The 25,133-nt window shown below is 38.9% G+C and overlaps 1 pseudogene; it reads right to left on the bottom strand.

Moving 5' to 3' along the window:
- Window positions 1–4,975: 4,975 nt before the first annotated feature.
- LOC140574531 (interferon-induced GTP-binding protein Mx3-like) overlaps window positions 4,976–25,133 on the bottom strand; it is a 101,275-nt pseudogene continuing 81,117 nt past the window's right edge.

Genomic DNA, 25,133 nt, shown 5'->3' with positions numbered 1-25,133 from the left:
CCAAAATTCTGAAAACCTCAGCAGGGGGAAGAGCCTTTTCCTATAAAGCCCCCCAGCTCTGGAATAACCTTCCAGATAATGTTCGGGACTCAGACACAGTCTCAATCTTTAAATCTAAACTGAAAACTTATATGTTTAGTTTAGCTTTTGGTAATTAATGTTTCTTAGATAAGGGCTGCAGGTCCAGGGGTTCACGGACCCAGGGAATTGTAGTACTCTGAGATGCTGGAGCTGTCGTCTCGCTGCTTACACGCGATCACTCAGGTTTGTTGACGGTGGAGCAGATAGATGCTGGTGTTCTCAGGGTACGCCCGTGTCCGTGTTACCTTCTGGCTCTCTCCTTTTAATTATGCTGTGATAATCAGACCTGCCGGAGTCATCAGACATACCCAGATGCTGATGATCAACATTCTCTGCACTCCATAAAATTCCTCTTAGAACTAACTTCTCTCTCTTTACCTTCCCCGAGTAAATGGCCACCCAGCCCGATCTGCAGGAAGATTGCCCGCTGAGGTCCCCTCTACCTGCATCTAACCAGCTGCCACCTACCAGTCCAGCCAGCGGGTCCCCCCCAACCCGCCACCACCCATGGCTCACCCGCCAGCCGCTGCTGCCTGTTTGGTGGCCGTGCTGAAACCTAGATGGACTCGTGCCTGTCTGACACTATTAATATCACAACTATTAACTTTCTGTTGTACCTGGTTTGGTAATTTTTATCATTAATGTTTAAAACAGTCTGGCCAGAGGAGGATGGGTCCCCCTTGTGAGTCTTGGTTCCTCCCAAGGTTTCTTCCTCCAGCTCTGAGGGAGTTTTTCCTTGCCACTGTCGCCGTTGGCTTGCTCACGGGGGTCTTTGACGCTTCATGTTATTTCTTCTTTCTTCTCTGTCTCTGTTCTTTATTAAGTAATAATTATGTAAAGCTGCTTTGTGACGACAACAGTTGTAAAAAGCGCTATACAAATAAATTTGACTTGACTTGACTTGACTTTTTCCGCTCATGATATGCAGAAAAAAACTATACTATGGCTACTAGTTAGAGTCTTACTTCTCTGGGAATTTGCTTCCTCCTTTCTTCGTCTCTCGCTGTCTTCAAACGCTGACTGAAGACCCTCCTCTTCTGAGAGTACTTGGGTGAAAATACTTAATATACTCAAAATAAATAGAGATTTGCTTTTGTAAAGTAACAAAAGCTATAATATAAGCTGTGATCTGAAATGTAAGCCTTGGACGTAACCAATCTAGATTCAAGCCTAATCCCTAATTTTATAAATTTCACAAACTTTGCCATCTCTAAAACTGATATTCCAATTTTTTTTATTGGAATTTTTTTTTACAACAGAACGAATATCCAAAACATGCCTCAGAGATTTGTGGATAGACAAAAAAAGCCAGTTTGTAAAATGTGATTTCTGCTGTGCATTAGGATTTGCATTTGTACTGTTCATGAGTTGTATTGCACTATAAATTATTACTATTATAACTAATAGTGAATGTCCACAGTGCAGGCTACAAAAAGTGAACCCTTGGATTTAATAACCTGTACATCCCCCTTTTAGCAGCAGTCACCTTTACCAAGCGTTTCCTGTAGCTGTAAATAAGCTTTGCACAACATTGAGGAGGAATTGTGAACCATTCCAAGTTTTTTCATTTCATCAATATTACTGGGATGTCTTACATGCACAGCCCTCTTCAGGTCACGCCACGTGTTAAGGTCAGGACTCCAAAACCTGTCTGTTTTGGGTGTGTTATTACTCTGTTATTGCTTCACTCAACGTCTCTTCAGTCATGGACTGCTGCCCTTACATTTTCCTGTAAAATGTTTTCATGTGACTGAATACATTGTTGCCATAAAGATTAGAGGATGTCCTCTGGCCTAATGATGCACTCTCCACCATGCTTCACAAATGGGATGAGGTTTTTGCAGTCTTCTTTGTCCTGTTCCAGTTCTGACATTGATTTTTTTCCCAGAAGCACTGGGGAACATCTAGGTGTTCTTTGGCAAACAAAGAACGTCAGTGGCTTCTTTCGAGGTGTCGGTCCATGAACACCAGTTGTGTTCAGTGTTTATAATAGTAGTCAGAGGGTTTGGAGAGTCTTCTGTAGTTATTTTGCTGTTACCCTTGAAGTCTTTTGAGCCTTCTTTTAGGATCGCCTGATGTACTCTTGGAGTGATCTTAACAGGATGCAGAATGCACTCATAGGGAGAGACAACAGTCCTAATTTTTTCTTTTTTTAACTGTGGACTGATGTACATTCAGGTCTTCAGCAAAGCTTTTTGTGGCTTGTTTGAATATTTGATCACTAAGCCAATAGTAATAGTAAGTTGTCACAAGACCCTTCAACGTAAATGTGTTGTGCTGGTATCCTGGTGCATCCACAAATCTATGCTGCAGCCAAAGTAGGACAGATCCTGCACTGGTATACAAAGGCTTCTCCTACCTTAAATCAAAATGAACAGTTGCATTGGATTACATTTCTTTCCCCTGCATTCACCGCTGTTTCCATAATTAGTTAAGGTCACAAATGCAGGATTGCAGGTCATTTAATGTCTCGAAGGATACACAAGCTGTTTGCTATGATTTCTCTTGAAATATAAATGAAACTGTACAAAAAGCTGTAAATAAAACTTTCTCTGTTCTTCTGACTGGTTTTGTTTATGTGCCATTTTACTACATTTGTTCTGAATTAGATTTCTATGCAACATGATTCTGAATTGTAGCTGGTTCCCATTAAACCTGTCATTCTCAAAACCTGTCCAGTTAAGAAGCAACACTGATTGTGAATCATGGGAGCAGTGCCAGACATCTCTGGCATAGAAACATGGGTGGACGAGACCACTGGCACGGAAGCAGACGACCTGGCAGCCGACAGAGGAGCAGAGAGGGCGGACGAGACCGCTGGCACAGTGACCGGAGCAGAAGAGACTGCTGGCATGGGAGCAGACGACCTGCTGCATGATATGTAGCTCATGACAATAATTTTATGAAATCTTTTCTAACAAAAAACTCTATTTAAACAACTATTTTCAGAGCTCACTCCGAAATACTTTTTAATTGTCTTTTGTAAAGTTTGTGCCGTCAGCTAAAATATAGAATGATCTGAAATGTAAGTCCTGGACTAAACCGCAAAGTCAATGTTTTTCATTACTAAGAAAGGCAATGTCTTAATATGCCTTTGAGTTCATGGTTTCCTCAGTGGTTGCAGGATGTCCAGGCCATGAGGAAGCAAAACCACCAAAATTCTTGAGCTCCCTCGACCAGGTGTTGATGAGCACTCTTCTTTTTCATCTCCTATTTTTGACATTGTACATTTTTCCAGAAGTCTTGTGGAACACTCAGATGGTCTTTTTTCGTGGTGTACGTCCATATACACTATGTCATGTTCAGTGTTTCTAACAGATGAAGGTTCGTATGGCCTCCTGTAGTTATTTTGCTGTTACACTTGAATCCTCATGTCTCTTAAAGGATTGTCCGAAGTACTCTTAGAGTGATCTTAACAGGATGCCCACTCCTAGGGAGAGTAGCAGTTGTAGCAGTTGTAGCAGAGTAACAGTTGTAATGTTTTCCATTTGTAGTGGAGCCTAGTTGATCACAAAGTCAGCTGTTTTTGGATTGTGACAAGACTCAAATCTAGGTCAGGCTTGAATCTGAGAGTTGTCCTTCATATTGTGTCATTCATGCCGTATAGAAATGCTCCAGAATGATTTGGACTTCTATTTAAAAGCTAAGGATTTTTCCTTTTCCTATTTTTTCATTTTTGGAGAAACAAGGTTTTTGTGTGACAGCAACAATGTGTTCCTTTAATCGATCAAACACTCATCTGTCAAAACAGCAAGACAAATTATTCTTTGTTAAATTCCTCCTTTAGAAATCAGAGTGATCCCAATGATCACACCCACAAGGATGATGCCAGGCCAATGAGAATGTTAGGGGTAATTGTTCATAATCATCACTAACTGTCGGCAGTGATGATTTAGAATTCTCAATCATTAGTTAATTACAGCAGTTTAATTATGAATGATCACCACAATACATGATCACCCACCACAATAAATGATCATGCACCACAATACATGATCATCCACCACCATAAATGATCATCCACCACAATAAATTATCATCCACCACAATACATGATCATCCACCACAATACATGATCATCCACCACAATAAACTATCATGCACCACAATACATGATCATCCACCACAATACATGATCATCAACCACAATACATGACCATCCACCACAATACATGACCTTCCACCACAATGAAATCATCATTTCTAATCTTTTTTATTTATGTACAATCATTCCTTTTCATGATGCAGCACTGTACGGCATATTTAGCATATTTAAACACGTAAGATTAGAGCCTTAATATTATATCTGAAACTCCTTAAAATAATACATACTAATATCTAGCAATGGCATTCTATGATTCAATATATATAGTTATATATTATAAAGTATATAATACAAAAAGATTTTTCCATTTTTTCCATTTTTCACTTTTAGACATTATACATTATTTCAATCTGCCAATTGTTCTTCTTTTTGCTTTCTGCTTTTTGGGAGATACAAGGTTTTTGTGTGACAGTTTCGATATTTAATGTAGGATCATATTTTTCATATTTACCGTCATACTGTGTTTAGAGATCAAGCAACATTGAACATTTATTATAAATTTAACAAACATATTTTAGAAACGGAGAACTAAAACTCACCTTAACATCATATCTGACTGAAAGTATTTAAATATATTAATTTAGATTAAGACACGTACATACTTATATCTAGCCATGACATCAAGGACAGTGTTCTACCATATGTGTATATATATATATATATATATATATACAATATACAATATATATATATATATGCAATAATTTATTTTATTTATTTATTTTTTCTTCTTTATTTATTTTTGGGCAGGATATTCTTGGTTACATTTATTTATTTATTTCATTACATTTAATACTGACAGCTAAAATACCACTGTACTTTTGAAAAATGTATTGGCTCTGATCCAGGGTCCTCTTCTTCAAACAAAGTATTCAGCTTGTGCTGAGCAGTGGTGAGACGGTCTATGCGGTTCTGCACGATGATGCGGTACCTGCTGACATCCGACTCCTCCTCTCTTTAAGATTGGCACCATCTATTAACGACAGCATCTCACTGCAGAGCAGCTGAGCAGACTCCTTCAGCATGAAGTATCGGATCAGCATGGGCACCTGGTCAGCCAGCCACTGCACTACGATCTGACATGAGGGGACACATGATAACATAGTTGTTGATCTTTATTTATTTATTTATTTATTTATTACATTTGTTTATCCAAATGTATCCCTAAGAAGACCCATCTCCTCTGATACATACATAGCACCATCTACTCCCCTGGAGAGAACACAGCCGATTGTGCTCTCTCTGACTCCAGACGCTGATGACACAGCGGCATGGCTTGGGATTCGAACCTGCAACCCCTGCGCCATAGTGCATAGTGATCAATGTGGCTTAAGCACTATAAAATTGACTAGAATTTCAGGGTTTAGTGTTTCCCTGTTGATTCAATTTCAACAAGCTATCATTCACAAACACATTTACATTCAACTTACAAGCCAGTGAAAGAGATATCAGCCATATCATTAGTACCACCTGCCTAATATTGACTAGGTCTCAGTTGTGCTGCCACAACAGATTTGACCATTCGAGGCATGGACTTCACAAGACCTCTGAAGGTGTCCTGTGGTATCTAGCAACAAGACGTTAGCAGCAGATCCTTTATTTAATCCTGCAGGTTGTGAGATGAGGCCTCCATGAGCATCAGTGAACCTTAGGTGTCCATGACCCTGTCGCCAGTTCACCTGTTGTCCTTTCTTGGATCACTTCTGGTAGGAACTGACCACTGTGTACCAGGAATACCCCAAAAGACCTGCCTGATGTTGAAGCTTGTAGATGTTCTAACCCAGTCGTCTAGCCATCACAATTCTGCCCTTTGTCAAAGCGGCTCAGACTCTAATGCTTGACCAGTTTCCCTGCTTTTATCGCATCATCACCTTCAAGAACTGACTGTTCACTCGCTGCCTAATACATCCCACCCCTTGACAGATGCCACTGTAGAGGAAGATAATCATTTTTTTTATTCACCTTTCAGTGGTACTAATGTTATGGTCGATCGGTGTATGTCTCACTCAGTCTCTATTTTGTGTTGTGATTAATGGATAAAGCTGGTCCTTGCCAAAACACTTACCTCAATTGACCTGAAGGTGTCAGCAAGCGAATCTTTAAAAAATAGTATTATTATTTATATTAAATACTTGGTTATGTGTACCCTTGCCTCTGTACCAGTGCAATCCTGTTAGGTAAGGATTACACCAGTCATTTGAATTGAGTGCACATTTCATAGATCTTAGAACTTTCACCTGCTGTTCAAAGATTGAGACTGTCTGGAGGTTTTGGTTAGTCAACATGTCCCAGTGTTCTTGTCTGTTGAACCAGTTGCACATAGATTTGAGCTTATGTCAGTGCTCTGATTGGACAAGGAGCACAAATGTAGTGGTAGAAGAGCAAGAATGGACACAAACAGAAAGTAGATTTCAAGAGAGTGATGAACGTCTTACCCTGACAGGTAAGGCAAATGTATCTAAATATCCAGGGTGCTTGTTTCCATGGGTCCTTTAATATCTATTACCCTTTTAAACCTTAGATATACTGCTTTGTTATTAATCCTAATTAATATGAATCATTAGGTAGTTTATTAACAGCATATCTTGAATCCCACATGGTCCGATTTTAGTGTGTGTGAAACTGATGTTAATTATCAAAGTAATGCAGTTATGAGGGTGAATAACTGAAGTGCAGGCCTACGTACAGGGTTCAAGGAGTTCACTTTAACATACCTCATAATAAGCAGACAGCATTTCAGGGTACTTGTTCCGACTGTCAAGCTCATTTATCTTCTGAAGCTCCTGTCCCAGCAAAACCAATTTCGTTCAAGATTTTAAAGTAGGTGCTATCCTGAGTGTAGACCAGCTGCTCCATCTCAAACTGCTCCCTAATTCTCTGCTCCAATTTGGCTTCTTGCTTTGACTGAATGTGGTTTATCATGTTCTGGAAAAGCAGAAAGAAGCAGTTAGAGAACAAAGTGTCAGTACAGCAATTAAAAGCTATTCGTGAAATTGCAGAATTATGGAAATATTCTTCATCCTAACGATAATATTTACAGTGGCAGAACACTGGAGGAGGGGATAGTTGGGGAAGCGGGTTTTAGACACAACGGAGAACTGTTTCTGGATGGTCTCTGCAATACAGTAGACAAGTTCAGACATGGATAATGGTCCATAAAATTACTGTCAAATTACATAAAATGTGCAGAAGTTTCTCTTACTAAGCTTAGACTGACTAATGAAAGTATCACCAAAGACCACTATGGAGCTTTTGTCTTGGTACTCGTATGTCCTTTTTTAATATGTAGTCCATGTCAGCCCTAATACTGCATGGCTTTTTTACAGAGGTTGCAACTAACAGTGTATCAGTACTTTCTTACTGTGCTTAAGTAGAGTTTTGAAGGATCTGTACTTTACTTAAGGATTCTTGTCCTACCAAACCTTAATGGACAACATGAAGAGTTGAACATTTCACCAGTTATCTGGATAAACTGTAAATTTACCACCAGTTTCTTAGTCTGTCCTTTTAGACTTTTATACTATTACTTGAATATAAAACATGAATCATATTTTAACTTTTACTTTAGTATTTTCTAACTGGAATATTTGTACTTTTACTGAAGTATGGGTCTTGTGGATTTCTACCACCTCTGCACTTTTATACCCTCTCACATAAATGCTACAGAAGACTATTTCTCAAAGTAACAGGTCTTTAGTCAGCGTTTGAAGTGAGGCACTGTGTTGTTCAGACAGCTGGATTCATTTGTTCCAACACTTGGGTGCCAGGACATGTGTCTCATGTATAAGCTGTAGGGTAAGCTGAGCCATAATTGAAGCTTAACAGGCCAAGCCTTAATGATTGCCATCAGGTCGGGAGTTACAACAGGCTTGCAAGATCAGCTGAGACTGAATGGCCAAGTGATGAGACACTTCAATGAGATGGCAGGATCGTATCAGGGATGTCCAACATTATCTTGCTGTTATTTAGCTTCATGTGGTCCATAATGAGACATCAGCCAGACAAGCCAGGGTGGGACTGAAAACCTGAGTCTCAAAAAGCAAGAAGGAAATGTTTAGTTGAGTGTAATTACAATAATCAACAGTGGTAGGAAAAGCAATGAGTGGACATTACATTGCCAGCAGAACTAGAATAAAGAGAAAAAATGGGCCAATTTCCATGTAGAGCTGATGATTACAAGAGGATGGACAGGAACACTTTTTGGCTGACAGTGCTGAAGACAGTGGAAAGGCCAAGAAGAATCAGGACTGATCACAGTTTGACTGATCTTGCTTTTTTAGACATTGTTATGCTTGATAAGCAGATGCAGCCATGCTCTAGCTATCCATGCACAGATGGCCTCCCCTCACAAAACATGCATTTGAGCATAAATTAATTATTATATTATGTTTTTCATCAAAGTTATGTTACATTAAAGTGTTTAAACACAAAACGACAATTTTATAAAGCTCAGCACAGAGGCAGTAGGTTGTAATAAACGTAGAGTGTAGGTTAACTTCATGGGTGACAATGGCCATGTTCTATTTGGGGAACCTCATGTGGGTTCCTATTTCCCCTTTTTCTACAGTCTTTCATGTCACTAATCCTACAGTGAATTGTGGAATAAGAGCATTAAGAAATAGAGCTCTTTCTTTGTAAACAGTACTGGGAAATAAAAAGGGTTACATGAATGGGGCCACTAAGCACTTTAACTACCACACCTGACAACATATTTTTTACATATTTTGTGAAGGCTGTTCATATTATGTTATCAGTTTAATGGGCTACAGAAGTAGTTTGTATGTAGTAGTATATACTCAAATTATAATTTATTTATATAGTGTTTTTAGCAACAGCCAATGTCACAAAGCTGCTTTATAGAGATCCGTGTGCCAGTCCCAAGTGAGCACACCAAGAAACCTTTAGAAGGAACCAAAACACTACAAGCACGAAATACAGAAATAAATAGAGACAGAGACATCTCAAACTACTTCCAGAGGGCAGAAGGTATAACTATTCAAAATAGACTTTGAAGAGCAGAAATATAGAGGCCATACAGCAAGATGCAAATCAGCCAGGAACTGGTCAAGACATTTAGAGATATACAACAAAGGCTTTGGAAGTTTTATGGACTAATGAGACAAAGAGTAACCTCAACCCTTTTTTTTTAAGTGTGGAGAAAGAAAAGATCATGAGCTCATCAGTCAAGCACAACGTATGTAGTGTCATGAATTAGGCCTCCATGGCTGCTTCTGGAATGAGCTCACTATTCTTTATTGATGAAGAAACTCATGATGAAGCCAAATAAATTCAAAGGTCTGCCATCAGAGCAATGCTTCAATCTAAATTGGGAAAATGTCATCAAGCAGCAAGACAATGACCCAATGGCAAACAAGTAGAAGTTTTTAGAATGATCAAGTCAATCACATTAACCCTGTGAAGCATGTGTTTCACCTCCTAAAGAGGAGACTAAAAAGAGAACCCCAAAAAACCAACAGCAAGTGAAAGACAATGCAGTAAAAGCTGGAAAAGCATGAATGCAACAGTTTAGCGAGGCAGGGAGGTCACCAGCTTGACGCAGTTGTTTTTACCTAAAAATACCACTGATTAATGCATTTCTTCTTTACTGAAACAGCAGTAGTTCTGTACATACTGTACAGTCTATTTATACATCAAACAATTATGATATTATAAATGTATAAATTGTGGTTGTATGTGGTGTCAACATACCTCTTATGACCCTGAGTCTCTCAATGGCTGGTGCTCTTAGTTGGATCACAAGCCTCTGCACCACCACCTCAAATACGTTATAATCACTGAAGCCAGGCAGCTCTCTTGATCTGTATTTCAGGTCATATTCTTTCCCCAGAGTCTGGAGCGTCTTTTGAACTGTGGTGCATTTAAAACTTTTAATTTTAGTATTTTAAGAACAAAAACAAGCTGTCCAATGAAAAACATGTATCTCCATTTCTATTCGTTTTTTGGTTTCCTCTATCATTTGAACCCTGTAGCTGCTCTGTTCACTGTGTAAATAATTCTGTATATTCTGAGTGGAATAGCTCCATTCAAAGCTAAGACCATTTTTGCCATCTCCTGTAAAATAACCATTTTAGGGATACACATTTTTGATTGGACAGCAACAATATATAGATTCATACCTGAATTGGAAGTGGATTGTGAAGTTGGTAACATTCCAAAATGACAGCAAAAACTACGCTAATTGTTTCGCATTAGCTGTAAGTCCATGAAAGTTGCATGGAAGTTGGATTGTCAATTGCAGTTATTAGAAGTGTGGACACAAATATGTTTGAAAATTACTGGAATAGTGTTCCTTCAGGCCACTGGCCACCATCCCTGCTCATGGAGATCTACCTTCCTACAGAATTCTGCTCAAGCTCAACTGGATCAGATCCCCAACCCTATTTGGAAACTTCTCAGAAAAGTAGATGTCCTGGAACAGGGTTGTGACCACTGGCTTTTCACCTATGAAAAACACAAAAACTGTTCACTTACACTCATCCTTTGTACTGTCAAGATGGTCCTTCCACTTTTTGAACTCTGAGCGAAGTTGAACAAACAAGCTGCCTTGATTGCCTTCACCAGATGCCACACAGGTAATCTGGTCATTAAACTGTATCAAGCACTGCGAAAACAATGAAAGACAGAAAGACGTTTAAACCATGTTCAAGTTGATGGCTTTGTGAGTTTGAGAAAGTGGTTACTAACATTTATAAAGAACGCCCTAATGTTCTCGGAGTCTAGCGGAGGGCCAGTCTTATACCGACTCAACTCTTTTCTCGATTCCTGCAGCTGCTTCTTTATCGCGTCTGAGAGCGTAGGAAGTGATACCTAAAAGAGATTTGAGATCGCTTACATTTGTGTTCATTTTTTTCATTTTTTTAAAACTATGAATTAATGTACTTGGTACATATATATTGATAATGCCTTTTACTGATTTCTATAATTATCAAATAGCATCAAATACATCAAAAACAATATGACGTGAAGAATATTCAAACAACCGTGAATGCAGACAGATTCAAGTGGGACGTAATAATTTGCCTCAGCTCACCTAAAAGAATAGCAGAACTGGAACCTGAGTATCCAACAAATGCATCTGCCCATCTTTTGCTTCATTTCACTTAAAAATAAAAGTACATTTTGGTTGATTGGATAATTGGAAATTTAAACGAATAAAGATTCATAACTGATCCACAATCTGATTTAACTTGGCATACGATTGGAGTACCCACCCCAGCAAGCCTAGTCTGCAGCCTTAAATAGCTAAAAGGCCTGCCTTCCATTGTGGGATTACCAGGCTAAATTGACTATTAGCATCTAGCCAGCTAACAGCTAACAGATTTTTTATAGTTTTATTTATGGATAAGGATCAGGTTCACATGTGGGGAAATTCATAGTGAAAGTTGTAGTTTGGAAATCAGCTGAAAGTAGGGTGACCATAGTTTGATTTTGTTTTGTTTTTTTATGAGGATGCTGAGCACACAGGCTGTAATATCCTCAATAGCACACATGGCCAAATAATCTCCTTTCATTTTTTATTTTTTTTATAACAATATAAAAAAATAGAATAAAGTCAGCAACCTAAAAAGACTATTTTATTAGACACTTTTCAGTGTTCCTGGTCTGAAAGAGGCTACAACAGGCTATAACTAACAGATGTAACTCAAAAATCAGATTATTGATTTGCACATTTCAGAATATTTGGTCTGCTTGGTTTAATGACTTATTTGTGTATTTTGTCACTGCCTTGCAAAAACTTTATATTTTAACAATTTTTTGGGGGGGATTTTTACAATAAATAAAATAATTTTATTTTTAATTTTTTTTACTTTTTGATATCATTTGAATCCTAAAGTTGTTCTTTATATTGTGGTAGAAGTTCATGGTGAATGGACCAATAGCAGAAAAGCTCCCTCCATCTTCCTCAATCCTTATTACCTTATTAAAGTTGGTTAAAGAAGGCTGAATCAGGTTCATGCAGTCTGATGTGTTCAACCAGATCCTGAGTCAGTTTAGTAGCAAGGCACCGAATAGTAGCTTTCTCATCATACAGCAGACTCCTGTCAATAACAAATACAGATACTTCAATATCCAGGTATGTGCTGTAATCAAATTCCTAATTAAGATCAAGTGTTTGTTAGTGGAATTATGAACATGTAAAGATGCATCTTAATATTAATATGACTTTTGTCAAAAAGTGTTATTAGTGATTGTACTGACCTTTATTAACAAACCCTTCAACCTATGAGGGGTCAGAAAAGTATTTACTCTCCTTGTTGTAAGTTATGACTGCCTGCCATTGAACCTCACTGTCGACCTTCTTCAGTTTAAGCTCCAGAGGACATCTCGTAATGACACCTACAACAGACATAACATACTTGTTTGTGTTTACTGGGTTACCTTCTTGTGTTAGGTATTCTCCATAACAATGTAGTTAAAGAGGAATCCTGTAATTAATACTACTAGTGTAATTTATTAATTTATGTATTTATTAAATACATAAATAAAAGAAAGAAACTAATATGTTATACTATTACATACACACATATTTACAGACACACTTAGTAACACCCCCTCTGGCAAATATCACAGCTAGAGACCTTCCACACGTTCTTCCTTGAAAGAGACGTCTAGTTCTGTTAGATTCTTGAGCCGTCTTGCACAAACTGTTCCTTTCAAATCTTTCCTATAAGCAGTTCTCTCAGAAAATTCTTTTTCTCAGCTTGACTTTATGTTGCCATTTCTTAATTGAAGGTGTAAGTTTTTGTCACTGCACTGTGTACAGCGAAATGTGTCCTCTGCATTTGACTCATCTGTGGTAGTGAACACACACACACACACACACACACACACTCACTCACTCAGAGTGCTGGGCAGCTAACTCCAGTGCCCAGGGAGCAGAGAGGGTGAAGGGCTTTGGTCAAGGGCCCAACAGTGGCAGCTTGCCAAGCCTGGGTATCAAACCCACAACCCTGTCATCAACAGCACAGAGCTCTAACCAGCTGAGCCAACACTGCCTCAATCAATGCCTCATACATTATGAACTCAGAAAAGGACACTTAAACTCATGTAGCCTTTTGTGGAAATTAATTACAGCATGTTAAACTTCATACCATTTGGAGACCAGTAGAAATCTACACAACTATTCTCAGTAACAGAAATGTTGACCATGGGTGCCCAAACTATTGCATGACTTTATGTTTATGGATAGAGCTTAAATGTCATATCTGACCAATGACGTTTTCTACAGTGTACAGTGTTTCTACAGAGGTTTTTAATGTTTTCCACAGTCGTTGGGTCAGACAACTCCGAAATCAACAAATTTAACTGAACAATTTTGCCATGAAGAGTCGCAAACCGCTAACCCGAATTCTGCCAGCTTGTCAAACCATCAGCTCAGTGGTGGACAAAATTAGGTGTTTAAATGGACAATGACCCAAAACTGTGGAAGCTTGCCAAGAGATAATCAAATGTTCTGTAGAGCGTTGATCTCAGAAAATCCCCCAAGAAATCAAACTTATACACCAAATACCTGTTCTACACTTATTGATATACCTAACGTACACATAGCATGCATATATATATATATATATATACATATATATATATATATATATATATATATATATATATATACGTGTGTGTGTATATATATATATATATATATATATATATATATATATATATATATATATATATATATATATATGCATGCTATCCTCAACTTATTCAATTACGGGACAGCAGTGCAATGCTTTAGATTATGCAGATATGGCTCAGCAGCTTCAGGTATGGAATGATTGTTGGTGCCAGATGGGCTTGTTTGAGTATTTATATGACTGCTGATCTTTGGGCACTCTAGAGTTACGCTCTAGAGTTTCCTCAGAATAAAGCAATAAGGAAAATGAAATAAGAAAACATCTAGTGAGCAGCAGTTCCTGCACATGAAATTGGCTTGTTGATAAGAGAGCTCAGAAAAGATTGAACCTTGAAACAGAAACAGCCTAAGACCAAGTAAGCTTCCATTTCTGTCAGCCAGGAAAAGAAAGCTGAGGCTGTGGGCACAGGCTCACCAAAAGTGGACAATTAAAGCCTGGAAAACTTCAGCTTGGTTTAATTCACCTGGAGTTCTGCTGAGCTGAACAGATGTGGAGGCCAGAATTTGGCACAAGCAGCATGAATTCATGCACCTAATCTGCCTTTAGTCAACAGTTAGCATAAACGAATCTGAGCATTGTTGCTGACCGTGTGCTTCCCTTCATAGCTAAGGTTTACCCATTTTCTACTGACTCTTTTCTACCTCTTTTCTATTGACCAGAATCTCAAAGAAATGTTTCCATCATCTTGTGGAATTTGTAATTCGAGTGTAAAGGGACCTCTTACTCAGTATTAGTACAATAATAATAATAATAATAAAAATAATAATAATAATAATAAGTACCTAATAAAGTGCTCAGTGAGTTTGTCTATATGTCTATTTGAGTAAAGCTTAATTGAATGTGCTGCACAAAATGAAAACTAAGCAGGTGACTTCATTTTGACTAATCTTTTCACATGCATGACCTAAGTGCTAAAACACTCAAATACATACAACCTCAGAAATACAGACTCACTGACATCAGGGTCTGATATGATTGGCCTAAATATTATGAAGTCTAATCTGATTGGATGAACCAGGCATGTTGCTTTTCTACAATGTGGAACAGGAGAGGAATATTAAATGTATTTCTTATTGAATTCCTTCAGTGAAATCCTGAAGTCCCTTATTGATTTGATGAAAATGTAGCTAATTTTAGTTGTACTGTAATTATTCTGATACCTGGAGGGTTTGAAGCTGGTTTGTGCTCTTAGGTGTGTTTGTGTGTTGTTTTTGTAGGTACACTTTTTCTATTTATTTATTTTGTGCAACCTGGTGAAGCCAAAGACAAATTTCCAGAGACATTTATCTTCTTTTTTATTCTAATCTTCTTTATATTACAAAATCTCTGGTTGTTGTGACTGGCACAACATTATTTTAATTACAACCTTGGTGCTGTTCAGGTATTTGTTGTGAATACAAAAAACAGCTTGGATACATCAGAAGTCTTAAAAGTCATCTATAATAGCATTTATTACATAGCATGTATTTCTGTCTGTCTTCAGCTTGGTCTTTAATAACTGTGCAAGCAAAAAGGTTAATACCTTCAAACCATTGTAGAGAGAAATATTCTACCATAACTTTGTATTATTTTGGGGCTGGTTTGCAATCCACATGACATGCTACTCTTAAATGGGCATACTCTGCTAAACTGCAGTAATACGTCTTTATGAAATATTTTCAATAGCTTTTAAATCATTAATCAGAATGCTCCAAAAAAGTGCATTCTACACAACATACTACCCCTCTTATATAGCTAGCCTTAACAGCTCTAGCTAAAGTGTGAAATCATTTTAATAGCTTTTGGATGGCTGACCATATCATCCCAAAATGCAGATTTTACCAAAATATTGAACTTTTAGTGGACATTCTGGGCAACTCATAACACACAGCATGTTATCTGATTTGATCAAATAATGGAAATGCAATATGAATACATTATTGAGATGAAGTAAATGTAAGAAACGTAACAATTGTCCAAACACACAATTTAATAATAAATTAGCTACATAAATAATACATTTACTATAAAATAATTATATTCACCTGTTAATGTTGAAGCTTCATTGCAATATTAATAAACAATGACATCTTATTCATTCAGCTACAGTTAACAACTGGATCATTTACAATGTGGAAATGTTATTATATTGAATATGCATACTGAATATGCTGTGTACAGCTTATACTACATCACCTGACATGTCACACAACGGTTAAAATAGATAGACGGAAAGGAAGGAGGTTTGGATGGATTGAAGTTTAGGTATCTATCTGTTAATCTATGGTGAATCTATTAGTCTACTGTGGATGGAAAGAAGGGGGATGGAGGATTATATAGGTAGTAACATTAAATTTAAAAGGATACATAAAGAGACAGACAGACAGATAGATAGATAGATAGATAGATAGATAGATAGATAGATAGATAGATAGATATATAGATGGATATAAAGCTGGATATATAGATAAGAGGAATGAGGTTTAGATGGATGGAAGATTAGATATCTATCTATCAAACTATAGTGAATGGAAGTATCTGTCTATCTATGTGTCTATATGTCTGTCTATTAGTCTACGGTGGATGGAAGGAAGGAGGATGGATGATTATATAGGTAGTATCATTGAATTTAACAAGATACATTAATAGAGATATATTAATAGATAGATAGATAGATAGATAGATAGATAGATAGATAGAAAGACAAACAAACCGATCATAGGATTAATCAATGGATAGTGTTTTAAATATCTATGTATTTATCTATCTGTATTTATTATTTCTGTATCTATGTATTTATCTATCCCATCTATATTTTTCCTTGCTGTCATTCCATTCCGTTCCACCTCTATCTGTCTTTTTGCCTGCCTTTCCATGTCTTTCCATCATTTTGTTCAATTGCCTGCCTATTCCGCATACCTGTCATTTTAACTGTCTGTCTTTCTGGCTGCTTGTATTATCTATCTGACTAAATGTCTTTCTACCTGTCTTTCTTTCCTTTCTGCCTGTCTTTCTTTCCAACTGTGTGTCTTTCTGCCTGCCTGTCCTTTAAACTCTCTATCCAACTGTCTCTTGTCATCTGTTGTGCCATCTCTCTTTCTTTCTGCCTGTCTGTCCGTGTTTCTGCCTGCCTGTCTGTGCATCTGTCTGTCTTTTAAACTCTCTCCTTCCAGCTGTCCTTGTCTTTTCCACTTTTGTCTTCTTTCTCTCTGTCTGCCTGTATTGTGTTTCCATCTAAATATGTGTAGTTAAACCAGTCTGCCAGCCTGTCTGTCTTTCTGCCTGACTTTTCATAGCTCTCATTCCAACTGCATGTCTTTCCATTTGTTTTTTCAACTGTCTGCCTGCCTGTCATTCCAACTACCTGTCTGTCTATCTGTCAGTCTTTTGGCCTGACTTTCCATGTCTTTCCATAATTTGTTCAAACTGCCTGTCATTCATTTTCTGCCTGTCTTTCTTTTTTTTCTCCCTCTCTTTACATCTGCCTGTCTTTCTGCCTGCCTGTCTTTACATCTGTCTTTCTTTCTGCCTGTCTTTACATCTGTCTTTCTGCCTGCCTGTCTTTACATCTGTCTTTCTTTCTGCCTGTCTTTACATCTGTCTTTCTGCCTGCCTGCCTGTCAAATCAACCGTCATTCCACTTCTCTTTCTTTGTGTCTGTCTGTCTGTCTTTCCAACTACATGTTTTTCCATCTGTCCATTGTTCTTTATGTCTCTCTTTCCAGCTGTCTGTCTTTCCACCTGTCTCTCTGCCTGGTGGTCTGTCTTTCCATCTCTCTGTCTTTTTGCTTGCCTGTCTGTCTATCTGTCTTTCTGCCTGCCTTTCCAACTGCATGTGTTTCCATTTGTTATTTTGACTGTCTGCCTATCCATTTTACTGTCTTTCTGTCTGAAAGAGATCTGAGATCTGCCTTCATCTCTACACTTTATTGCAACATCATAATGAAGCTTTTGTGTGTTTTCTGCTTTTGTGTTACAGTGTATGATGAGGTTGATGCCATCCATCCTGTGATGGTGAACATTTGTCACTGCTTCAGCTGAAACAGTGCTGGGAGTTTTCCTCTAAAGGACTCCTAGGTGATCTTCAAGAGATGCTCAGCAAAAGTGTAAGCACCCCACTTTCATCTCCACCAGCAGACCTACAGAAGACTCTTAAATTCAGTGATGCTCTCAGAGGTGTGCAGGTTCAAGGGGAGGTGCTTCAGTGTGTGTCTAATATTACACTAAATTATGTAAGTACTCCCTTGATGATGTTGGTGTAACGGGCCGTCTGCATACTGAAGTGATTCCATTGTTTTGGTCACGTACTTACTAAACATGGACACTGTGTGGGTTCTGTGTGGTAAAATGTAGCTTCTGGTGGGTGTTTTTCTTTTTAATAAGGCTGATATTCTTTTATATAAGTGGAACTACATTATGTACATTTTGCCGTGTCAGGATGAAATATGATTTTTTTAAGCTGGTATAATAAAACCTTTTTACTTAGTTTCATTGTTTTATTTGCTGTTAATGTCATATTGTAATGGTATGGAGTGCAGTTTCTTTTAATTTAATCTCCATAAACATTGTTAATTTTATTTCTATTTCTGTTGCTCTTTCAATTAATGCTAAAGTTCAATATGTTTACTATTTACTTTCTATAAATAAACAGTATAGAAAGACATTTTGATCATGAGTGGATATTTCTGGTAGTCTTTAGTCACTATAGGATCCAAAATGGCTCATCACTGAGGTGGTACATCTAAAAGCACATGCTGGTGCCTTTTGCAGAGGAGACACAGTTGTACCATAATTTAAAGGTGCATTTTAGCCTCTTGGGGAACTTAATAGTACCTTAACTGGTACAAAAAAGTACTTGTGCTGAAAGGTTCTCTGTAGTATCTCAATAGGGTACAATAATGTGCACTATATAAGGGAGAAGCCCTAAACTGACTACACAATAGAAACACCTATATCTGTACGCTGTTCATCGACTTTTCCTCCGCCTTCAAAATGGTCATCCCACCAGACCTGGAAATCAACACCTGCATTTGTAATTCGGTTTTGGGACATCCTAATAAAAAGACCCCAGTATGTGCGGTTGTGTAGTTCTGTGTCCTGCAGACTCTCTGTGTGACAGTGGGATACGGCAGCTCCACTGTGGCAGACTGAGGCTCTGCAATAGGTGGTGAGAAATGCTCAGGACATCATATCTCAATATAAGCATATAAGTTCCCCTTTCATGAGAGACGTTCCTCACCAGCACTGTGTGTGGAAGGAGATTGCAGCTTCATTAGGGACACCTTTCACTCCAGCCACACACTGTATAACCATCTACCATCCAGGAGGAGATGAACAAACCAATGAGATGAGACTGTCAGTGTTTGTGTTGTAATATTTCACATTAAAATATTCAAATCTAGGACTGCCTACTTAATCTGCCTCGGCACTTTTAAAGCCATCACTAGACAATATTACAGGAACGACATTCTCTCATTTCTTGAAAAAGTTGTCAGTAGTTTAGTGTTCTGATGGATTTTAGTTCAGTTCAATGTGAAGGAAAGGACACTCTCCCTCTCTATGGAGTTCACTCTTATAAAGCAAAAACACACAACATCAGCTTCTGCTCTCGAGAGTCTAATACAATGTCTTTAATATTCAGCCTCCAATCACTCACTATTAAGGGCACAGAAGCCGTTCACTCAAATAGAAGAGTGCACTTCTATATAGTGAGAAGGAATCCCTTTGGAATTGACCTCATGGAGGGAGCTTGGATGTCACCATGTGGTCAAACTGATAAACTGCAAGAGTTATAAATAGATGCACATATTGACAAAATCTGAATAAATGGAAAACATTCAACTTTACTGACAAAAATAGCAGAATCTTCTGCAATTTAACAAAAAGACTTTAGTTATGCTGATATATCTCTATCAAATACTGTCAATAATGCATTTAAAAAATAAGAACTGCTAGAAAATATGTAATATGTATTTAAACAGATTTGAACTTTGACTTTATTGATGCATTTGATTCATTTAAAGATTGAATTCTTCATTAAGTGAATTTCTACAAACTGTGTAAAACCACAGAGTCAAATTTTAAAAAGTTATTACCTGTGATTTCTTCTTACATTTCTAATATTTAAATCAAGCATAAATGACCCATCCCCACATTCCCCAATACACACATAAAGGTTTTACAGTCCAGCTGTGCAACATGTTGGGTGCAGATTCAGAAAGCTATGAACTCTGCAAGTGTTTCCGGTTCTGGTGGACAGGTCGTACGCTCGCTCACCTGCTGTTTGATTGTTTGCTCTCTTATTACTTGAAAAAATTACTTGTTACTCCTCAGCCTCAGTTGATATTCCTTCGTCTTCGCTTTTGCTTATTTCTCTTAGCTAGTTGTTATTGTAATCTTTGTGCCAACTGCGACCTCTTGCTTCACGTTCCTTCGTCTCACCATCCGTCGATTGTGTTTCTGTGTGTTTGTTTACCTCGAGGAACATGGTGACCGTGGAGGAACGTGCTCTTCGAACGCTCAGCAAGGAGCTTGCCCTGCTGGACCGGCAGATCCAGTGGCTGTTGGAGTAGCGGGCTCTACCAACAGAAGACGAGGCTGGGGGCCGTTGGCACCGTGGTTCTCCACGTTGGAACAAACGTCGTCTCCACAGCGAGGTTCTGAAGTAGCACTTCCGCACGCTTCTGGTATCACACCGTCCGGAAGAAGATGGACGCCAGGATCATCGTCTCCGGCCCCATGCCCACGTACGGTTGAGGGAGCGAGCCGTTCAGCCGTCTCTCCACTGCTGGCTTCGGGATTGGTGCGTCAGCGTTGGAGCAGACTTCTTAGACATCTGGGAGAGGTTTCGGGAGCATCCAGCCCTCTACCGTAGAGATGGGCTTCGCCTGAGCCGCCTGGGGTCTTTAACAACCTGATTAGACTCAACATTAGCGCTTCGTGATGTTCGAGTACTAGCAACTCCTGTGTTAAGTTTGGGCTGTTAAACGTACAGTCTCTAGCACGTAAAGCTGTCATTGTCAATGAAATGATTACTGTAAACCCCCTCAGTTCACTGTCTTTGTGAAACGTGGGTTAAACCTAATAAATTATTGCTGTGAATGAATAGACTCCCCCAGGCTTTAACTACTGCAGTTTTCCACTAAGGTCTGGTCGTGGCGGCGGCGTAGCCTCAATCTATGATTCAGTTCTAGGTATAATCCTAAACTCAGGTTATGAAGCTAAATCATTCAAGTGCTTAGCCTTAAAGTGGCAGGCTTTTTTCTGGCTTCTAGAAAGCAGCACTCTTTTCTGCTTATTACAGTCCATCATCCTCCTGGACCTTATACAGATTTTCTTGAAATGCAATTTTTGTGAAATTGCTGACTTTTCAGAAGTAGCTGTCTCTACTGATAAGGCTTTGATTGTTGGAGATTTCAATATTCACTTTGAAAAGACTCAGGACCCCCTTAGAACTGTGTTTAAATCAATCTTAGATGCTTTGGGATTTATTTAAAATGTTATAGGTCCAACTCATAGATATAGGTCCAACCATAAACTAGACCTAGTTCTGACCCTGCGTATTGAAACAGAACATTTAGTAAGCATTTCTCAGCCTGACTCCATTTCTGACCTTTACCTAATCCCCTGACCCTAATGCTTGCCGCTAACCCTTGTGGGAAATCCTGACTCCTGATCCGGACCTTGGAGGAATCACTGTCTCCGTGTTTAGCTTGTTTTTTCTGCTTTCTACCACTTTCTAGCGCTTATTTTTTATATCTGTTTAGTCATCTACTTTGTCCTAACTGCTTTTAGATTGTGTTTACAGTCCACAGTTTAACAAAAAGACTAAAAAAGCGGAGTACCCCTACAACAACCTTTATTTCGGTGCCTAAATCAGCTGAAAGCGGTAAGTGTATTGTATTTTATTAAGGCTGTTGCTGGGCTTTTTGAGTGTGAGAAGTGTGGCATGTTTAGCCTAGACCCTTTTTCCACTGCTAGTGATGATAGCATTTGTACTAAATGTGAGCTAGTTATCTCTCTGGTGGAAAAAGTGGAGCAGTTAGAGGTGAGCATCATGGGGTTACTGAAGGATCGAGAGCAAGAGTCACCGGTAGCAGCCCCGGATACCTCAGGGAGAGCTAGCACCCCCACTCCGGCGTTAGAGCCTCACAGCGGGGCGAATGGGTGACGTCTCGGCGGCATAACTGGTAAACTAAGGCAATTGCTAGCGCTTAGGCCGAAGCTAGCCCACCGGAACACCACTCCCTCCCCCCGATTCGCGTGTCAAACAAGTTTGCCCCGCTCAGTGAAACACCCGCTGAGAAGCCTGTTCAAAGAACTCTGGTAATAAGAGACTCTATTGTTCGACACGTGAAAATAGCTCGTCCTTTAGAGGCTCCAGCTGTAACTATTAGCTGTTTACCGGGAGCCAGAGCACCGGACATTAGCGGCAACCTTAAGTGGTTAGCAAACAGGAGATATTTAAGGATAGTTATTCATGTAGGGGCCAATGATATTTGTCTGCGGCAGTCTGAAGTTATGAAGCCCTTTAGTAAGCCATAGTAAATTGATAAAAGGAAAAAAGACATTAAAAATTAATTCAAGTTTATTTATAAAACACTTTTCACAACGAGTCATCACAAAGCGGCTTTACAGAGATCTGGGTCAGAGCCCCTTTTGAGCAAGCCAGTGGCAAGAAAAACTTGAGGAAAAAAAACGGAGAGGAATCAAGATCCAGAAGAGAAACCCATCCTCCTCTGGTCACCAGACAGCAAAATAAAAAGCAAAGCAGGAATAAAAATAATAAATCAATACTGAATTAAGAGAATATGGAAATGCGCAGTCAAGCCATAACAGACAAAAACGTGAGTGAAATGTGTAAGTCCAGGCAGGTGAGGATGAATAAACACAAGGCTCCAGATCAGGACAGTGGGCAGTAGGGTAGTAGAGAGCCGGGTCTGGTGGTCCAAGGATGGAACAGCTGGAACTGGGCATCTTAATATATGGTAGAGAGCGAGAGAGAGAAAACAGAAAGGAGGGAAAAACAAAGGGTTAGGAGATCCTATAGATACAGTGGCAATCAGATCACAGCAAGCTGAAGAAAAAACAAACAAATAATAAAATAAACACATCTTAAATAAAACAAGGTCTTGGTTAACAAGGAAAGTCCTGACTACATAAACATACTCAAAGGATTGGATACAATAAAAATATCCTTCCCTAAACACAGGCCCCTTTTGGTACAGGACTTACTGTACAAATGACACTGGCAGAATTCATCAAGGTCATTACAGTAGAGACAGAATTGTGGACAAAACACATTTTCAAAGAAACAGACATATCTACCACTCAGAGAATAAGACCTCGAATGCACAGGATAATACAGCAGACACTGAGCACAAGCACTGCAATCCATATGATCAGCGCAGAGACCGTAAACATTTTCCATTTACCAAACATGGATTTCTATCACCCCGTAAGACTGGTGTCCTCACCCCTTATTTCAGTCCTGAAGCACTGTGGCTGTAAAAGCTACATAGAACAACCACATGCTGTCATTTCCTAAAGTAGTGCTGGTAAGAGTCTTGAACGTGAGAACAGCTCAGCCAGTTTGGATGCAACACTGTTTTGAACACAGAAACTCACAAGAGACATCAGTATGATTGACTAACAAAACATTAGGTGCTGCATTGTCCTTGTGTGTAAAGAGGATAGGAACCAGATTCCTGGGGGTCTGAAAGGAGGTCAAGGGTGCACAATGTTCTGGACCATTTTACTCAGAAAGGGTTCTAAATAGTCCAGAGTTCAATCCTGTTCTGGGTGCATTCCCAACCTACAAATCCACTTCTGTTCCACCACAACTGAAACAAAGCGTCCTGGGTCAGATCTTGTAGGTGGTGGGAAGCGAGCAATACAATCAGTGCAATGCGGTTGTTTAAAGGGTGCCGAGTCAGGAATTCTCCTGTCACAGTCTTTGTCCTTCAGAGCTAAAAGTTTAAGTGTGGCGTGTCAGCGTCATCGCAGGCAGCCAAGGCGGCGCTAGGCTCACACCTAAGGCTGTGTTGTCAACGTAGGATGGAGTCAGGATGACTGTTTGCCAGCCGTTGCCATTGACTCTTCAGATGGTCATATCATCTGATCACATGCACCTTAAAATTCCAACAATGAAAATGTCACTCAGGTCATTTGAAGCAAGAGAACTGTACAGAATACACTGATTATTGATCAAGTGCATACAGTAGAAGTCACATACAGTCAAGCTGGAAAGTCTGCACACCCCTTCTCCATGCTTTATGTTATAGACTTATTCTATACTAGACTAAATTCTACACAATTGTACACAATGACAAAGTGAAAGCAGGGTTTTAGACATTTGTGGTAATAATAATTAAAAAATTAATAATAATGTTAAATCTCATATGTACACAAGTTAAAAAGAAAAGCCTGAAAGGAACCTGAATGGAAGACTCAAAAAGGTAACCCATCCTCCTCAAAATAGGGGGATTTACAGTGGGACAAGGCTGACCCAGAGGGTAGGTACCAGCACTCAACCACAAATGGACTCACGTCATCAGCGAGCAGCTCAGCACGAGGAGAAAGAAGAAAATTAAGAAAGGGATTTAGGAGTATGAGTGGACTGGTGTACGACCTGTAAACGTAGACTAGAAAGACAATCAGAACCTGTAATCAGAGCAGTACAGAACAGTGTTAGTATGAAAACAGACTAGAACAGCATGATTAGAATACTAAAAGTGTGTCCAGAACAGAAACAGGACGTTTATTCCAGAGTTGGAGGCTTAAGAAGAGAAAGCTCTTCCCCCAGAGTTGCTTCTTCTGAAGTGGGGAAACTGATAGTAGTCCAAAATCCTGCAAAAGAAATGTACGTTACCGGTTGTAGGGTTTAAGAAGTTGCTGTGGGGACAAACAACAGAGAGACTCAAGTCAGAAGGAGTTTTCCATAATCAACGAGGAATTTAACTGGAATCCAGAGCAGGGATGAGAGAATAAGACTGATGTGGTCACAATTTTAAGCTCTAGTGAGCAGTCAAGCCGCTGCATTCTGAACTTATTTAATGACCCTGAGCTTATTTCATGATTTGCATAAACTTCCTACCAGAGTGGCATTACATTAATTCAATCTTGAGTTTATAAATCCTTATAAATGTAATACATATCCTTTAAATATTCTTTTAATTTAAAAAATACTTTATGACATTAACAATACTGTAATTGCATGTGTCAGTGACACAGCAGCAGATGGACAGCTTTGTATATACATTTTCCTTTGACTTGTTGCATAAATTCAATATCACTACAACTTATCTGGA

This window comes from Salminus brasiliensis, chromosome 12 (genome assembly GCF_030463535.1).
Source record: "Salminus brasiliensis chromosome 12, fSalBra1.hap2, whole genome shotgun sequence".
NCBI lineage: Eukaryota > Metazoa > Chordata > Actinopteri > Characiformes > Bryconidae > Salminus > Salminus brasiliensis.
The sequence above is the reverse complement of the archived record's forward strand: the minus strand, read 5'-3'. Positions and strand labels throughout refer to the sequence as shown.